Source organism: Schistocerca cancellata, chromosome 7 (assembly GCF_023864275.1).
Source record: "Schistocerca cancellata isolate TAMUIC-IGC-003103 chromosome 7, iqSchCanc2.1, whole genome shotgun sequence".
In the NCBI taxonomy this organism is placed as follows: domain Eukaryota; kingdom Metazoa; phylum Arthropoda; class Insecta; order Orthoptera; family Acrididae; genus Schistocerca; species Schistocerca cancellata.
The window spans coordinates 292,530,585-292,549,683 of NC_064632.1; the positions used below are offsets into that span (position 1 = coordinate 292,530,585).

Consider the following 19,099-nt stretch of genomic DNA (forward strand, 5'->3'; position numbering starts at 1 on the left):
ACAACCCTGTCTCACTCCCTTCCTAACCACTGCTTCCCTTGATCTTATAACTGCCATCTGGTTTCTGTAGAAATTGTAAATAGCATTTCGCTCCTTGCATTTTACCCCTTCCATCTTCATAATTTGAAAGAGAGTATTCCAGTCAACATTGTCAAAAGCTTTCTCCAAGTCTACAAATGATAGAAACGTAGGTTCGACTCCCCTTAATCTATTTTCTAAGATAAGTCGTAAGGTCAGTATTGCCTCACGTGTTCCAACATTTCTACATAATCTAAACTGATTTTCCCCAAGGTCAGCTTCTACCAGTTTTTCCATTCATCTGTAAAAAGTTCGTGTTAGTATTTTGCAGCCATTGCTTATTAGCCTCATAGTTCGGTAATTTTCACATCTGTCAACACTTGCTTTCTCTGGGATTGGAATTATTACATTCTTCTTGAAGTCTGAGGCTATTTCACCTGTCTCATACATCTTGCTCACCAGATGGTAGTGTTTCGTCAGGCCTGGCTCTCCCAAGGCTATCAGTAGTTCTAATGGAATGTTGTCTACTCCCGGGCCCTTGTTTCGACTTAGGCCTTTCAGTGCTCTGTCAAACTCTTCACACAGTACCATATCTCCCATTTCATCTTCATCTACATTCTCTTCCATTTCCATATTGTCCTCAAGAATATCGCCATTGTATAGACCCTCTATATACTCCTTCCACCTTTCTGCTTTCCGTTCTTTGCTTAGAACTGGGTTTCCATCTGAGCTCTTGATATTCATGCATGTGGTTCTCTTTTCTCCAAAGGTCTCTTTAATTTTTCTGTAGGCAGTATCTATCTTACCCCTAGTGATATACGCCTCTACATCCTTACATTTGTCCTCTAGCCATCCCTGCTTAGCCATTTTGCACTTCTTGTCGGTCTCATTTTTGAGACGTTTGTATTCCTTTTCCCTGCATCATTTACTGCATTTTTGTATTTTCTCCTTTTATCAATTAAATTCAATATCTCTTCTGTTACCCAAGGATTTCTACTAGCCCTCGTCTTTTTACCTACTTGATCCTCTGCTGCCTTCACTACTTCATCTCTCAAAGCTACCCATTCTTCTTCTACTGTATTTCTTTCCCCCCTATTCCTGTCAATTGTTCCCTTATGCTCTCCCTGAAACTCTGTACAACCTCTGGTTTAGTCAGTTTATCCAGGTCCCATCTCCTTAAATTCCCACCTATTTGCAGTTTCTTCAGTTTTACTCTACAGTTCATAACCAATAGATTGTGGTCAGAGTCCACATATGCCCCTGGGAATGTCTGACAATTTAAAACCTGGTTCCTCTATCTAACCATTATATAATCTATCTAAGACCTTCCAGTATCTCCAGGCTTCTTCCATGTATACAACCTTGAACCAAGTATTAGCTATGATTAAGTTATGCTCTGCGCAAAATTCCACCAGCTGGCTTCCTCTTTCATTCCTTACCCCCATTCCATATTCACCTGCTATGTTTCCTTCTCTTCCTTTTCCTACTATCGAATTCCAGTCACCCAAGACTATTAAATTTTCGTCTCCCTTCACTATGTGAATAATTTCTTTTATCTCATCATACATTTCATCAATCTCTTCGTCATCTGCAGAGCTAGTTGGCTTACAAACTTGTACTACTGTGGTAGGCATGGGTTTCATATCTATCTCAGCCACAACAGTGTGTTCACTATACTGTTTGTAGTAGCTTACTCGCATTCCTATTTTTTATTCATTTTTAAACCTACTCCTGCATTACCCCTATTTGATTTTGTATTTATAACTGTGTATTCAGCTGACCAGAAGTCTTGTTCCTCTGCCACCGAACTTCACTAATTCCCACTATATCTAACTTTAACCTATCCATTTCCCTTTTTAAATTTTCTAGCCTACCTGCCCGATTAAGGGATCTGACATTCCACGCTCCGATCCGTAGAACGCCAGTTTTCTTTCTCCTGATAACAACGTCCGCCTGAGTAGTCCCTGCCCAGAGATCCGAATGGGAGACTATTTTACCTCCGGAATATTTTATCCAAGAGGAAGCCATCATCATTTAACCATACAGCATAGCTGCATGCCCTCGGGAGAAGTTACGGCTGTAGTTTCCCCTTGCTTTCAGCCATTCGCAGTACCATCGCAGCAAGGCTGTTTTGGTTAGTATTACAGTCAATCATCCAGACTACTGATCCTGCAACTACTGAAAAGGCTGCTGCCCCTCTTCAGGAACCACACGTTTGTCTGGCCTCTCAACAGATACCCCTTCTTCGTTGTTGCACCTACGGTATGGCTATCTGTATCGTTGAAGCACGCAAGCCTCCCCACCGACGGCAAGGTCCGTGGTTCATGGGGGATGGGTGGGGGGGGGGGGGGGGGGGGGAAGGACAGCGGCATAGTTAAGTTATATACTGTAGTCTATACTATACGTCAGTTTGTCGTGTCTACACAAACACTTTCATTCACTTTCATTCAAGAAACATCCATTCAGTTACTGTTTCTGTTCACATATTTCGAACTAATTGATTATGTTCAAGCGACTAATGAATGTGAAATGGGATTTCGTTATTGATATAACTAAAGTACACTGTATGGATGTTTCACAAGCCTATTTGGGCTCTCTTGATGCAAGCGTTGTGTATGAGGTAAAAATCCATTTTCTATATTTTTGCAGTAGCAATTTTTTATTTTCCTGGACGGAAAATGTTGAACCTGTGCAGTTACAATATTATGCTGCTGAAACACTGTGCTTTTTCTGTCTTATTTATTGCAGAAGTAGAAAGCTTAGTTCGAGAAAGCACAACAACATGGATCGAAACACACAGTGTATTGCAATACAAATCCGCACACGCAGCAGCAGAAGACACGAAGAATTTTAACACTATTCCTGTTTCAGCTACAGTAAACACGTGCAATCAACATTTCATATTCTGTCTTTCAATGCATGTTGCCAGACAGGCGTGCAAATCCACTATTGACTTGGTACTTGCTCAAAGAAATTTCGTTTTTCAAGCGGTATAGACTGTCACTTGCCAAGTAAGGCTTTCGTCTTGGCACTTTTTACTGCCAGAAATATATCATACAAGATAGGGAAAATTGAAATGTTATCTAGCGGCAAATTTCTTTTCCCAGTAGCTCTTGGCTTCTTTGCAAAGCTTTGACAAATCCATGGTTCCTGAATATTACGATTTTTTCTTCGCCTTGCTGTAGTAGGGTTGTCAGCTGTAATGTGTAGCCAGACATCCTCAGTTATTCTGAATGAGCCTCTGAGCAACCCTTGTTCTAGTGCACTCAAAATCCTTGCAATCCTCCGGTGCCGTCTTGCAAACAAAGAATCTGTTGTCCTTTGGCAATGACAGGAATCCAGTCGCCTGGTTGAAACCTATAAGGGCAAAATCTGTATCAAATGATAGGAAGCTATGCCCTGTAATGAGGAATTTCGTGTCTACAGCAAAGAGATATTTGCAGATGATGGGATTTTGGAAACGTGTCCTAATATGTTGAACACCACTCACAAAATCTGCAATATTTAGGCTTGCATTCAAATGAATGCATATGAAAAATAGGAATGATGATCAGAAGGTTCGAGCTTCTGCCAAGCTCTTTGTAGATCCGTGTCGACTTTATAATCACTGAAATAACGTCAGATACCGTCTTAAATGGTGAAGCTTCATTTCGTTTGCTCCTCCCCTTCTGAGTGTTTCACTTTTTTTTTGTCAGGCAGGGCATTTGCATAAAAGTTCCTAGGTGAATCGTTTGCCCCTCATAGCCTTTTCAAGGGCACCAAAAATGGCATAATGGGAGAGAGGTCCAGACTGTATGGAAGCTGGCCGAGAACCTCGTATTTGAATTTCTGTAGGAGTGCCGCGACTGTGTTGGCCGTATGAGGCTTTACATTGACGTGGAGTAGAATGACCCCACAGGTGAGATTGCCTGGTAGTTTTGATTTGAACGCTTGGTGAAGGGTGGTCAAGGTTTGCGAGAAACACTGGGCATTCATTGTTTTCCCGTGCTGCACAAAGTGAAACAGAAGGGGGCCATCTTGGTCAAAGAAGAACGTCAACATAACCTTCCCTGCACTCGTGTGGACGACGACGTCCAGCTGTACGTGCGGAACTGGTTCACATCGCAACCCCAGGAATTTTATGAGACAGCCATTCTCCGCGTTGTGTCACAGTGGGACAAGTGTCTCAAGAGCCAGGGTCAATATTACTAACATACAGGTACTGCTTTCTGTAATTATACTTCCGGCTCGTTTCTTATAAGTGTAGATAAGGTGTGGCTTGAATTCAAAAAAATAGCATCAGCAGCAATTGAGAGATTTACACCAAACAAATTAACAAACGACGTAGCTGATCCTACTTGGTACACAAAACGAGCCAGAAACAATGAAACAAACATGTCAAATTTAAACAGACGCAAAATCCCAAAGATTGTCGATATTTTGCAGGAGCTCGAAATTTAGAGTGGACTCCAATGCTAGATGCTTATAATAGTTTTCACAACGAAACTTTGTCTCCAAATCTGGCGGAAAATCCAAAGAGATTCTGGTCGTATGTGAAGTATGCAAGCGGCAAGACACCATCAATGCCTTTTCTGCACGATTGCAGTGGAGATACTATCGAAGACAGTGCTGCCAAAGCAGAGTTACTAAACACAGCCTTCCGAAATGCCTTCACAAAAGAAGACGAAGTAAATATTCCAGAATTCGAATCAAGAACAGCTGCCAACATGAGTAATGTAGAAGTAAATATCCTCGGAGGAGTGAAGCAACTCAAATCACTTAATAGAAGCAAGTCTTCTGGTCCAGACTGTACACCAATTAGGTTTCTTTCAGAGTATGCTCATGCAATAGCTCCATACTTAACAATCGTACACAACCATTCGCTCGACGAAACATCCGTACCCAAAGAGTGGAAAGCTGCACAGGCTACACCAATATTTAAGAAAAGTAGTATGACTAATCCACTAAATTACAGGCCCATATCACTAACGTAGATATGCAGCAGGATTTTGGAACATTTATTGTGTTCGAACATTGTGAATTACCTCGAAGAAAACAGTCTATTGACACACAGTCAACATGGATTTAGAAAACATCGTTCTTGTGAGATACAACTAGCTCTTTACCTGCATGAAGTGTTGAGTGCTATTGACAAGGGATTTCAAATTGATTCCGTATTTCTGGATATCCGGAAGGCTTCTGACTCTGTACCACACAAGTGGCTTGTAGTGAAATTGCGTGCTTATGGAGTATCGTCTCAATTATGTGACTGGAATCGTTATTTTCTGTCAGAGAGGTCACAGTCCGTAGTAACTGATGGAAAGTCATCGAGTAAAACAGAAGTGATTTCTGACGTTTTCCAAGGTAGTGTTATAGGCCCTCTAGATTAGATTAGATTAGTTTTTCGTTCCATAGATCCATGCCGAGGAGATCCTCGTGAATGTGGAACGTGTCATTTTTTTTAGCTGAAATAACAATACTAATAGTATGAATATATACAATACATCATTTGTTTCTATTAAAAAATTCGTCAATGGAGTAGAAGGAGTTGGCCACTAGTAAGTCTTTCAGGCTCCTTTTAAACTGATCTTTATTTGTGACTAAATTTTTTATGTTTGCTGGCAAATTATTGAAGATGAGTGTTCCTGAGTAATGGACCCCTTTTTGAACTAAAGTAAGTGCTTTTAAGTCTTTGTGCAGATCATTTTTGTTCCTGGTATTGTATGTATGAACTAAGCTGTTTGTTGGAAAAAGAGATATATTATTTAGGACAAATTTCATTAAGGAGTAAATATACTGAGAGGCAGTGGTTAGTATACCCAGTTCTTTGAAGAGGTTTCTACATGACGCCCGTGAATTTACTCCACAAATAATACGTATTACACGCTTTTGGACTCTGAAAACTTTTGTTTGACTTGAAGAGTTACCCCAAAATATTATACCATATGACATTATGGAATGAAAGTAGGCAAAGTATGCAAGCTTTTTCATTTTTATGTCGCCTATGTCTGCTAACACTCGAATTGCAAATACAGATTTGTTTAGGCGTTTCTGCTGTTCCTTGTCTATACAAACGATTTAGGAGACAATCTAAGCAGCCGCCTTAGGTTATTTGCAGATGACGCTGTCGTTTATCGTCTAGTAAAGTCATCATAAAATCAAAACAAATTTAGAAAAGATGTTGCGAAAATTGGCAATGGACCCTAATAGCTCGTAATGAAAAGTGTAAGGTCATCTACGTAAGTAGTAAAAGGAATCCGATAAACTTCGGTTACACGATAAATCAATCAACTCTAAAGGCCGTAAATTCAACTAAATGCCTACGAATTAAATTGCGAACAACTTACGTTGGAAAGAACATATAGAGAATGCTGTGAGGAAGGCGAACCAAAGACTGCGATTTATTTGGCAGAACACTTGCAAGAACCAACAGATCTACTAGATCTACTAAAGAGACTGCCTACACTACTCTTCACTTGTCTGTCCTCTTTTGGAATACCACCGCGCGGTGTGTAATGCTTACAGATAGGATTCACAAAGTACATTGAGAAAGGTCAAAGAAGGACAGCACGCTTTGTAGTATCGATAAATAGGGGAGAAAGTGTTGCGGATATGATACAGGATTTGGTGTTGACTTCATTAAAGCAAAGGCATTTCTCGTTGCAGAGGGATCTTCTCACGAAATTTCAATCACCAACTTTCTCTTCCGAATGCGAAAATATTTTGTTGACGTCGACCTACATGGGGAGAAACGATCATCACAATAAAATAAGGGAAATAAGAACTCGCACAGGAAGATACAGGTGTTCGTTTCTTCCGTGCGCTGTTCGAGAGGGGAGTAATAGAGAATTATCGTGAAGGTGGTCCGATGAACCCTCTGTCAGGCGCTTAAGTGTGATTTGCAGAATATCCATCTAGATGCAGATGTAGAATGGATGTTGCTAAGTGAAATATGTAAAACCGAGTTCGAAGTGACTTTCAGTGATGAACAAATATTTGATTTTTATTATGAAAATAATTCCAGTTTTAGATGTGATTAGGTAATGACAAACAAAGCACACTTAACGCCATTGTGTCATTTTTCACGACGACGATAGTGAGTGGGTCTATCTCGCTGCATAATATTCGCAGTACTGATTAGACATTTCAAGTAACTTCCATAATATGAATTTGACCCCCACTACCCCAGCACAAGTAATGTCCACCATAAAATTTTTAAAATAAAAAACATCTAGTGCACATGATGAAATATCAACAAAGTTAATTAAGGAATATGATTATGAGTTGAGTATCATATTAAGCTATCTGTGTAACCAGTCGTTTATCAGTTGAATATTTCCTGAATGGTTGGAATATGCTGAAGTTAAGGCACTGTTTAAGAAGGGAGATAAAAAAATTGCGTCAAATTTCCATCCAATTTCACTTTTGCCAGCATTCTCAAAATTTTTAGAAAAGGTAATGTACAATCGGCTTTATAACTATCTTATCACAAATAACATACTATCAGAGTCGCAGTTTGGAATTCTGAAGGGTTGAGAAGGCTATCTACACTTACAGTGAAAATGTACTCAATTTATTAGACAACAAATTGCAGGCAACAGGTATAGTTTGTAATATGTCAAAGGCATTTGACTGCGTAAATCACCATATTCTTTTAAGCAAATTAGAATAATATGGTGTAACAGGGAATGCTGCAAAATGGTTCAAATCTTATATTTCTGGCAGGAAACAAGAGGTGTTATTAGAAAAGAGAAATGTATTAAGCTTTCAGACATCATCCAATTGGGAAATAATTACATGTGGGGTCCCACAAGGTTCCATCTTAGGGCCCTTACTTTTTCTTGTGTATCTCAATGACCTTTCATCAGTAACATTATCAGATGCCAAGTTTGTTTTGTTTGCCGATGATACAAAAATTGCAATAAATAACAAATCAAGTGGTCATTAATCACTGGCTCCTAGCCAATTCTTTGTCAATAAACTTTGAAGAAACACACTACATGCAGTTCAGAACTTGTAAGGGGTGTTCCACAAGTATACGCCTAACATATAATGACAAGCAGATAGAAGAAGTGGTCAGTGTTAAATCTTGGGATTACAGCTTGATAATAAATTCAACTGGGAGGAGTACACCACAGAACTGCTGAAGCATCTAAACAAATCTCTATTTGCAATGTGAAATCTGTCAGACATAGGGGATATAAAAGTGAAAAAGCTGGCATACTATGCGTACTTTCACTCGCTAATGTCACATGGGATTATTTTTTAGGGTAATTCATCAAGCCAAGGTGAAGTTTTCTGGGTACAAAAATGTGCAATAAGAGTTACATGTGGTATGAACTCAAGAACATTCTGCAGATGCCTGTTTAGGGAACTAGGGATACTAACTACTGCTTCCCAATATAATTTATTCCTTAAGGAAATATGTCATTAAAATATACCACTTTTTCAAACCAACAGCTCAGTTCATGTAATCAATACTAGAAATAAGAATAATCTTGCCAAGGATTGAAAGTCACTTACTCTTGTACAGAAAGGTGTGCATTATTCAGGAACACACATTTTCAATAACTGAGAAATTCCATTTAAGAGAAGCCTAAAGGATTTATTGGAAGCCAACTCCTTCTACTCCGGTGATGAATTTCTCAGTAGAACCATCTGATTTTTGTATATATAAGTAGTACAATCTAACTTCTGCACACTTTCAGTGCAGTAATGTGTTCATTGTAAATACGTATTGTAGTAGTTCTATCATATGTTTATTATCTTATAAATAAAAAAAAACATTTTTTTAAATTTTAAATTCAGTGCATTAATGCGATCTTAGTAAATGAGTGTTGTAAAATTGTCAAGTGGAAGGTACATGAGCTTATTTGTCTTTATTTGTCTTAGTTGCAAATATTCGTCACATATTATTGTTTTTCTGACATGTTCTACATCCTGGAGGACCTCCTCACTACGGATCAACTGGAATGAAATAAATCTAATCTAATCTAATCTAACGGTCGCGATTGAGCGTGTACACATTAGAGGAGAGGAGAATCCTTCATGGAACTGTGCTAAGCAATATTTCAATATTCTGGCGTTTGATGAGTGAAGTCTGACATGGGAGAATATTTTGACAGGAAGAGTTAAATTGGTGTCACGCACATATTACTTAAACAGAATTATGATGCCTTGTATTCCAACTTAATTCGAAGACACAAGACCCCAACTATATGGTCTGTATTTATCAGAAGAGTTACTTACTTATATATTGGCGAACCAACGACTTCTATGGCTTGTTATTACGTTTAAAGGACACGAACGTGTCACCAGAAGGTGTGTGACGTAGGAGGAGCTCGTGCTGTGAAGGTAGGCAGGTGGGTTTTACAGGTCGCTGTACCACTGAGCTAGGAGACTCGACCAACAAAACAGGTGGGTGGGAGTCAGAGTGATTCGGTGCATGCCTGTAGCTTTGCTAGCCGCCACTGCAGTGAGTCATTTTATATGAAGAGGTAGTATTTATACTTCCACACAACTTGTGGAAACTGTTGCAAAATTCATAAACAGTTGGAAGTTTGCGAGGTGAAGGTTCTGGCACACTCTTCAAATTACTGAGACTTGAGGATCAAACAAGCTGAGTAAATGTGCGTTAACAGCTCTATTGGAGACACAGACTGCGCACACAGCAATAAGTGGAAGAGGGCGCTAGAGACAGAGAGACTATAGGAAAGGAAAAGGAAGAATATAAGATCTCATCAATGACAACGTCATTCGAGGCGGACCACAAGATCGGATTGCACAAGAATGGAGAACAAAATCGGCCTTGCAACCATCCAAGCATTGGCCTTCATCGCTTTGTGTAAACAACGGGAAAGCTATATCTGAATGACTGGATGGGAATTTGAATACCATTCCTTGCGTGCTTAACGTGCTGTCCACTGCGCCTTCTCGCCTGGTAACTGAAGATAAGCATGCATTGAAATTGCGAGACCGTGGCGCGGCGAGAAACGAATGACAAACTGCCTGAAGTTTGCTACATACTTCGATATGCAAATTAGCATTTCAGGGTATGCAAAAGCGGTGGGAGTAACGCGATCTACGAGGTATGATCAAAAGAACCTTTATTTATTTATCAACGTCAACTTCGTCCCCTTCAAAGTAATTCCCCTCAGATATACACTGAAGCGCCAAAGAAAGTGGTACAGGCATTCGTATTCAAATACAGAGATATGTAAACAGGCTGCGGTCGGCAACGCCTATACAAGACAAGTGTCTGGTGCAGTTGTTAGATCGGTTACTTCTGCTGCAATGGCAGGTTATCAAGATTTAAGTGAGTTTGAATGTGGTATTATAGTCGGCGCACAAGCGATGGGACACAGCATCTCCGAGGTAGCGATGAAGTGGGGATTTTCCCGTACTACCATTTCAGAAGTGTACCGTGAGTATCAGGAATCCGGTAAAACATCGCTGCGGCCGGGAAAAGATCCTGCAAGAACAGTACCGACAACGACTGAAGAGAATCGTTCAGCGACAGAAGTGCATCCCTTCCGCAAATTGCTACAGATTTCAATGCTGGGTTATCAGCAAGTATCAGCGTGAGAACCATTCAATGAAACATCATCGATATGGGCTTTCGGAGCCGAAGGCCCACTTGTGTACCCTTGATGACTGCACGACACTAAGCTTTGCGCCTTGTCTGGGCCTGTCGACACCGAAATTGGACTGTTGATGACTGGAAACATGTTGCCTGGTCGGACGAGTTTCGTTTCAAATTGTATCGAGCGGATTGTCGTGTACAGATAGGGAGACAACCTCATGAATCCATGGATCCTGCATGTCAGCAGGGACTGTTCAGGCTGCTGAAGGCTAATAGTAAGAGGCGTATGCAGTTGGAGTGATATGGAATCCATGATACGTCTAGATACGACTCAGACAGGTGACACGTACGTAAGCATCCTCTCTGGTCACCTCCATCCATTCATGTCCATTGTACATTCCGACGGACTTGGGCAATTCCAGCAGGACATTACGACGCCCCATACGTCCAGAATTTCTATAGAGAGGCTCCAGGAACACACTTCTGAGTTTAAACGTGTCCTCTGGCCACCAAACACCCCAGACATGAACATTATTGATGCCTTGCAACGTGCTCTTCAGAAAAGGTCTCCAGTCCCTCGTACTCTTAATGATTTGTCGACAGCTCTGCAAGATTCATAGTGTCAATTCCCTCCAGCACTACCTCAGACATTAGTCGAGTCCATGCCACATCGTTTTGCGGCACTTCTGCGTGCTCGCGGGGGGGGGGGGGGGGCTACACGATATTAGGCAGAAGTACCAGTTTCTTTGGCTCTTCAGTGTACAATCACATTCCACTCAGCAGGGAGTTCCGAGTCAGCTGTCCATCTGTCGCTGCAGCTAGATGCGTACAGTATCTAGTCGCGTGATGCGGGCTTCCGGTCCGAAACGTTTTAATGACGTTAGACACTCCCCAGGAGTGGCACAACGCTGTCTTTTCACAAGAGTCTCGGTTCTACGTACAGTAGCACGAAATTTCTGTGTGTAAAGGGTCGGAGGGGAACGAACGATGCCAGACTGCTTTTGTCACCGTCATAAAGACCAAGCACCTGACGTGATGGTACGAGGTGTCACAAGATACACAGCACAATCAGCTCTGATTCGTATAATCGGCAACTGGGGCAGCGGGCGTTACGTTAGTGGCGTGTTGAGGCCGGTGGCTGTTCCCTGTCTTTGACGTCCCCATGACATTGTCTTTCAACTAGATAACGCAAGACTGCATGTTGCCTGTGCTATCCTGACCTATCTCGATACAGGGAGTGTTTGACCTTGCTCCAGCTAGCAAGTATTCCACGTCTCTCCGCGATGAAAACATCTGATCATGCATTCTCGAGAGACCAGCCTTCGCCAGTCTCCAGCCATTTAGATTAATGAACTGTAGCACAGAGTCAAAACAGCTTGGAATGACCTATCTGTATATGCCAGTCATGCCCAGCTCGACTCAGCACTCAGCCAAGTTACAACCACTGTCTGTGCCCGAGATGGAAGCTCTGTGTTCTAAATTTCGCACGCTGTATATCACCATATCACCTACAAATTTAATCATGTGTTTTTACTACTACACTTCACTCGCGTAGTAAGTAAAAATTTTCGTTATTTGCTATCCTTCCTGTAGTAATTTTAGTAACCAATAGTATATTACGGTTGCAATCAATTAGGTGCCCCAAAGGCACAGAACATCTTGAAGTGCGTTACTCACAGATCCTGGGTATTAGGAGTGTCAGGTGTATGGATCACCAAGACTTATTCGAATTACGAAATTACAGAAGATGGTCACATGTTCCCACTGTATGCGCTGCGTTGTCGGCCTTCATATGAAGGCTTGCGATCTGCCATCGTCCATCTAGCGATAGCTGCTCGTAGTACTTCAAGCATATATGTTTATGTCTGCAGTATTCCATCTAGCTGGTGGCTAACCACTGGAAATTAAGCCCTTTGTTATTCGCAGAGAAACGAATATAATGACTCTTCTTGTGTACCAGATTCCTTTTCTTGACAAGGGATGAACTTTCAAGGCGTCCATAATTATTTTCCATTGATTCGGGGGAAGGGACCAAACAGCGAGGTCATAGGTCCCATTTCTTGGACTACAGAAGAGGAAACGCTCTGGAATTCACCTATAAATTTTCTTTGCATAACATCTTATTCTTGCGCCACAATTATTTTCCAGTTTTCATTGCTGGCTTGATGAAGAGGGATAATCTTGTCTGATCAGTGATTTGTTCCTACTATGTCCTCAAGTTCCGCTCTCTCAACTACTTCTTGGCTTATGATGTGAACATAATGTGTAACTGAGAATACTGCAGCACGTGGAGTCATGAAATTCCTCGTGCGCTCTCATTTCTGGTGTGAATCAGTTGCATGTGCCTACTTCACGTACGACATCTAGGGAAGGACGTAATATTTGATTGGGTACCAGGGCATCTGGGAAGTCGTTTCAGCGACGTGACGAATGCAGCAGCCGAGAAAGATTGTTCAGTAGCATCTGTAGCAAACTCTTTCTGCAGTCCTAACAGCAGACAGACAGCACAGACCAGCATTGATGAATTTTCGTAGGGGTGAGATCTCAGAGTCCCCTTTCGCAAGACGTAGAGTTTCAAGAGAGTTGACTGGTGCGAGTTTACCACGACGTAGTTGCTGGTCTGTATTCTATTTTTGTTATGCACTGGTGTCATTAAAGCAACAAATCGCTATTTCCTCGACCTGTGGCTGATTAACGATATAATCATACAAACTGTCAATAGATGTCCGTACGATCGTGTTCTGCGCGGAAGGCGGCACTCCTGTCAACTGCAATCACGCCAACGATGACGTCAGGGCGTATAGCAAACGGGGCAGTGTTTCCCGGGTAGTCCCACATTCACAATCGCTGTGTACACAGTCACAGACGGTGTAAAATGGCACAGAGAAAACGCCTACCAGGCTGTTTGCGGTGGAGAGCCATAGGAAGAATTGGCACAGGTTAGTAGCATACTGATGTGGCCCAGTGGCTTAATGTGAATCGTTCTGTTGTTTCTCGGGTATGGAGACAGTTTATAGAGACCGAAATTGTATCCCGAAGACCAGGTGACATCAGAAAGAGATGACCATTATTTGGCTGTAAGTGCACGACAGTACCGCTTTAGTATGTATATCTATGTCGTATAGCTTGAAGATACAGTGTGTTGTTACAAAATAACCGCCTTAGTACTGCATGGCAACTGGTATCTGGCCTCGCAGCATCCACTGGACGTGTTGCATCGAGGCAAATGGCGTTTAGAAGGCTTCTGTAGGATGGCCTTTATTGTCAGAGACCTGCTGTGTGTCTACCTCTGACGCGTCTTCACAGAGGAGAACGTCTAGAATGGAGTCGTCAACACGCCACCTGGGAGGCCAAACCGTGGGCCAATGTTTTTTTCACAGATGAGTCCCGATTTTGTCTGGAGAGTGTCTCGACGGATTCGCATCTGGAGGGAACATGGAACATGATTTCGGAACCCAAACATTGTGGAAAGAGACCGATTCAGGGAGGATTCTTAATGGTATCGGCTGGGATTATGTTGACCAGTCGAACACCTCTCCATGAAATTGTCTGGGTGAACTGGCAAGATTTAACTGATATCAGGTATCGTGACGAGATCTTGGGACGTCAGTGCGGTTGTTGGGAGGTGCTGTGGGCCCAGACTTCGTACTGATGGACGATAATGCTCGACATCATAGAGCACGGGTGATTGATGTTTTCTTGGAAATGGGAGACACTGCACGCATGGCTTGGGCCGTTCGCTCTCCCGATTTGAATCCCATAGAGCATGTCTGGGGTGCACTAGGGGGACGGGTTGCATCACGTCAGCATCCACCAACCACTCTCCAAGATCTGCTAGCAGCTCTGCAGGAAGAATGAGCGTAATTGTCTAACCCAGTTCTAAGCAAAGAAGGGAAAGCAGAGAGTTGGAAGGAGTATATAGAGGGTCTATACAGGAGCGATGTTCTTGAGGACAATATTATGGAAATGGAAGACGAGGTAGATGACGATGAAATGGGAGATATGATACTGAGTGAAGAATTTGACAGAGCACTGAGAGACCTAGGCCTAAGTCTAAACTAGGCCCCAGGAGTAGACAACATTCCATTAGAACTACAGAGAAATTTGGTAGAGCCAGCCATAACAAAACTCTTCCATCTGGTGAGCAAGATGTATGAGACAGGCGAAATTCCCTCAGACTTCAAGAAGAATATAATAATTGCAATACCAAAGAAAGCAGGTGTTGACAGATGTGAAAATTACCGAACTATCAGTTTAATAAGTCACAGCTGCAAAATACTAACGCGCATTCTTTACAGACGAATGGAAAAACTGCTAGAAGCCGACCTCGGGGAAGATCAGTTTGGATTCCGTAGAAACGTTGGAACACGTGAGGCAATACTGACCCTACGACTTATCTTAGAAGAAAGATTAAGGAAAGGCAAACCTACGTTTCTAGCAATTGTAGACTTAGAGAAAGCTTTTGACAATGTTGACTGGAATACTCTCTTTCAAATTCTGAAGGTGGCAGGGGTAAAATACAGGGAGCGAAAGGCTATTTACAATGTGTACAGAAACTAGATGGCAGTTATAAGAGTCGAGAGACACAAAAGGGAAGCAGTGGTTGGAAGGGAGTGAGACAGGGTTGTAGCCTCTCCCCGATGTTATTCAATCTGTATATTGAGCAAGCAGTAGAGGAAACAAAAGAAAAATTCGGAGTAGGAATTAAAATCCACGGAGAAGAAATAAAAACTCTGAGGTTCGCCGATGACATTGTAATTCTGTCAGAGACAGCAAAGGACTTGGAAGAGCAGTTGAATGGAATGGACAGTGTCTTGAAAGGAGTATATAACATGAACATCAACAAAATCAAAACGAGGATAATGGAATGTAGTAGAATTAAATCGAGTTATGCTGAGGGAATTAGATTAGGAAATCAAGCACTTAAAGTAGTAAATGAGTTTTTCTATTTGAGGAGAAAAATAACTGATGATTGTTGAAGTAGAGATGATATAAAATGTAGACTGGCAATGGCAAGGAAAGCGTTTCTGAAGAAGAGAAATTTGTTAACATCGAGTATAGAGTTCAATGTCAGGAAGTCAATTCTGAAAGTATTTGTATGGAGTGTAGCCATGTATGGAAGTGAAACGTGGACAATAAATAGTTTAAACGAGAAGAGTATAGAAGCTTTCGAAATGTGGTGCTACAGAAGAATGCTGAAGATTATATGGGTAGATCACATAACTAATGAGGAGATATTGGATAGAATTGGGGAGCAGAGGGGCTTGTGGCACAACTTCACTAGAAGAAGGGATCGGTTGGTAGGACATGTTCTGAGGCATCAAAGGATCACCAATTTAGTACTGGAGGGCAGCGTGGAGGGTAAAAATCGTAGAGGGAGACCAAGAGATGAATACACTAAGCAGATTCAGAAGGATGTAAGCACAGGGAGTTGAAGAAGCTTGCACAGGATAGAGTAGCATGGAGAGCTGCATCAAACCAATCTCAGGACTGAGGACCACAACAACAACAACGAGTTTGATGCTATCATTCACAGCATGTCCCGTGGTTGTTGGGACTGTATTGCTGCCCATACTGAGCACATTAACCACTTGTCGGAATTTGTGAGCAAATCCGTTAAGTTTGAGAAAACGAAGAACATTTTTGTGTACCGTTATGCATCTTGCAGTTGTTTACGTTCTCTCTTCTTTGCATTGTTTCTACTAAAGTATCATCTCTTTATACTGTTTTGTGCCAAAATCAACGTAACGTTTCAAAATTGGAAGTTTGTTGCCTTAATATTGGACACCACTGTAGATTTATTTTAGCTTTGTGTGACAATACAGTAATTTCAAAAAATGGTTCGATGGGTCTGAGCACTATGGGACTTAACATCTGAGGTCATCAGTCCCCTAGAACTACTTAAACCTAACTAACCTAAGTACATCACACACATCCATGCCCGAGGCAGGATTCGAACCTGCAACCGTGGCGGTGGCGCGGTTCCAGACTGAAGCGCCTTGAACCGCTCGGCCGCACATGCCGGCTGTAGTAACTTAGCTCGAGTGCTAACGACCTGGTTGTCACGTGCTCTTTGCCCGAACAAAACAACAACAAAGCGTCTAAGTCAGTGCTCCACCTCACTCGGTATTTTACAAGGAAGAATGCCCCACAGTTCGAGATGTGGGTCCTGAGGCTTTTGACGATGTAGTATAATTAACTCCAGCTTAGACTCAGGGTACGCTGGTACAGCATTCTCGTCCGTGTGTTTCCGCCAGTTCATTGACGGCATTATCTTTTATTGATTAAGACAACGAAGAAAATTGTCCAGAACTTGAAATTTAGTCCTAATGTAATGTGGCGAACCAAAGGAAGATGTTACTCATGAACATATATTTTATTTTGCCCATTTTGGACGTTGGTGAACACTGCGACTATGGTGTGAGTAGAGAATGGCCGAAAGAGCAATCGATCTCGATTTATTGTTTGAAAGATGATCTAGCTTCTAAGTCATTGTAGGTTCATCATGACGCGGTGTCCGCCCCCGGTAGCTGAGTGGCCAGCGCGACAGAAAGTCACTCCTAAGGCCCCGGGTTCGATTCCCACCTCGGTTGGAGATTTTTCTCCGCTCGGGGACTGGGTGTTGTGTTGTCCAAATCATCATCATTTCATCCCCATCGACGCTCAGGTCGCCGAAGTGGCGTCAAATCGAAAGAGTTGCACCAGGCGAACGGTCTACCCGACGGGAGGCCGTAGTCACACGACATTTACATTTACATCAGATGGTCATGTTTACAGAAAAATTATTTTTTAAATTACGTTGAGGTCGTTACAAAACCTGTACCACTGTGAAAATCGTTGCATCCACAAAACATGAGCAAATTTCTTTAGAAGAGGATCGTTATTTTTTTAATTACTTACATGTAGAATCTAGAAATCACCGGCAACCAGCTCTCCGTCAAAAAGATGAGGCCAGCAGCGCAACTGTAAAAGACACACATTATGACACGTTACCTGAAACATGATAGGTATTGTTGCAGAATGTATTTTCAGTAATCAAAGAGAGCAAGAGAACTGTAGCTGTTGCAACAAGTAGCTCAAAATGCCGACTGTAGTTATACATTATCTTGAATAAAGCTTCCACACCACAGCGGAGGCTTGCGGACAGATTAAAACTGTGCGACGCGCGGTTGCTGCGAAAGGAAACATAGTTTTCATCTCTGTATGTCCATCTTTCTATAGATGGTTGCGGGACTCGGCTGTTCGATAGAGGATGTCAGATTAAGCACCTTTCAGCCGTTAATTTTCCAGCCTTAGTTTATTTGGCAACCAGTTTCAGCGTTTTACTACGCCATTTTCAGGCCCTGACCGACGTGTAGGAATTTAAGTATAGTCTTCCTGAACGTCGGCCAGGGGCCTGAACAAGGCGTAGTAAAACGCTGAAACTGGTTGCCAAATAAAATAAGGTTGGAAACTTGACGGCTGAAAGGTGTTTAATCTGATATAGTTTTAATCAGTAGTATGCTTCAGTAAAGTATCAAATAATCGATTGTCTTACGTGTTACGCCAGACTTTTAAGACAGCCGCGAGCAGCCGCTTTGCGAGCACACTAGATTCTCAGTGCGGTACAGGCAGAAACGGTACTCACTAATTTACAAGTAAAGCAGCGCGAGCGGCCTCAGCTCATGCTTGCGAACTTACGTGTGGTTTCAAGCAGGCAGGCTGAAACAACAGTCTGTACTCTTATTGGAATTTGAAAGGGAAAATCCAGTCTTATCTGGGGCAGATAACATATCTGGCTGACGCACTGTTTTATCAAATGATCCTTTCACTTACCAGGAACAAAAATATAAGAAATACCCTCCAGATTTAACTAAGGTCTCGTTTCAACAGCACGTGAAAAGCAGTCACGTTGCTTATCCGCTCTTTTTCCGGAGATAACAGGTAAAAGTTTTGTTTACCCTTCCTGGAATGTTTCTAATCTCAAGGAGGGACGGATTCAATCAATACGCAGTGCGTGGTTGCACCTGGCAGGCAAACATTCGGTGTCAAAATTTACGCTGTTAGAGAAAAATATTAATGTTATTCAAAATATTTTCTCGTAGATCGATTAGCACTGAGGCTGGCCGTTGTGGCCTAGCGGTTCTAGGCGCTCCCATTTGGAACCGCGCGACCGCTACGGTCGCAGGTTCGAATCTTGCCTCGGGCATGGATGTGTGTGATGTCCTTAGGTTAGTTAGGTTTAAGTAGTTCTAAGTTCTAGGGGACTGATGACCTCAGATGTTAAGTCCCATAGTGCTCAGAGCCATTTGAACCATTTTTTGATTAGCACTGAAATACAAACGTGGCAAATATTGCGTCTGATTAACCTGTAAACGAAGCTACGTACAGTTTCCTGTCGCTTATAAGCTATGAGAGCATCATGGATATTTTGTTTTGAAGTAAAAGAATGGGGAAAGAAACGGAAGGTATGGATGGGAATTCGTGACTTCCAGCTGCACAGGGCATTGTGAAAATGCAATAGCACTGTATAGCAACATG

The 19,099-nt window shown here is 42.0% G+C and overlaps 1 protein-coding gene across 3 annotated transcripts in view; it reads right to left on the reverse strand.

Moving 5' to 3' along the window:
• The window catches only part of LOC126092238 (uncharacterized histidine-rich protein DDB_G0274557-like), a 37,843-nt gene extending 19,547 nt beyond the window's left edge, over window positions 1–18,296 (reverse strand). The window contains exons 1-2 of one of the 3 annotated variants that reach the window (XR_007521315.1): window positions 18,260–18,296; window positions 17,480–17,542 (exon numbers count right to left, since the gene is read on the reverse strand). The gene's annotated coding sequence lies outside the window, so the exon portion shown is untranslated. Of the gene's footprint in view, window positions 1–17,479; window positions 17,543–18,116 lie in introns of all 3 variants that reach the window. The other 2 variants (XR_007521316.1, XR_007521314.1) reach the window with 2 other exon arrangements.
• Between the last annotated feature and the right edge of the window lie 803 nt (window positions 18,297–19,099).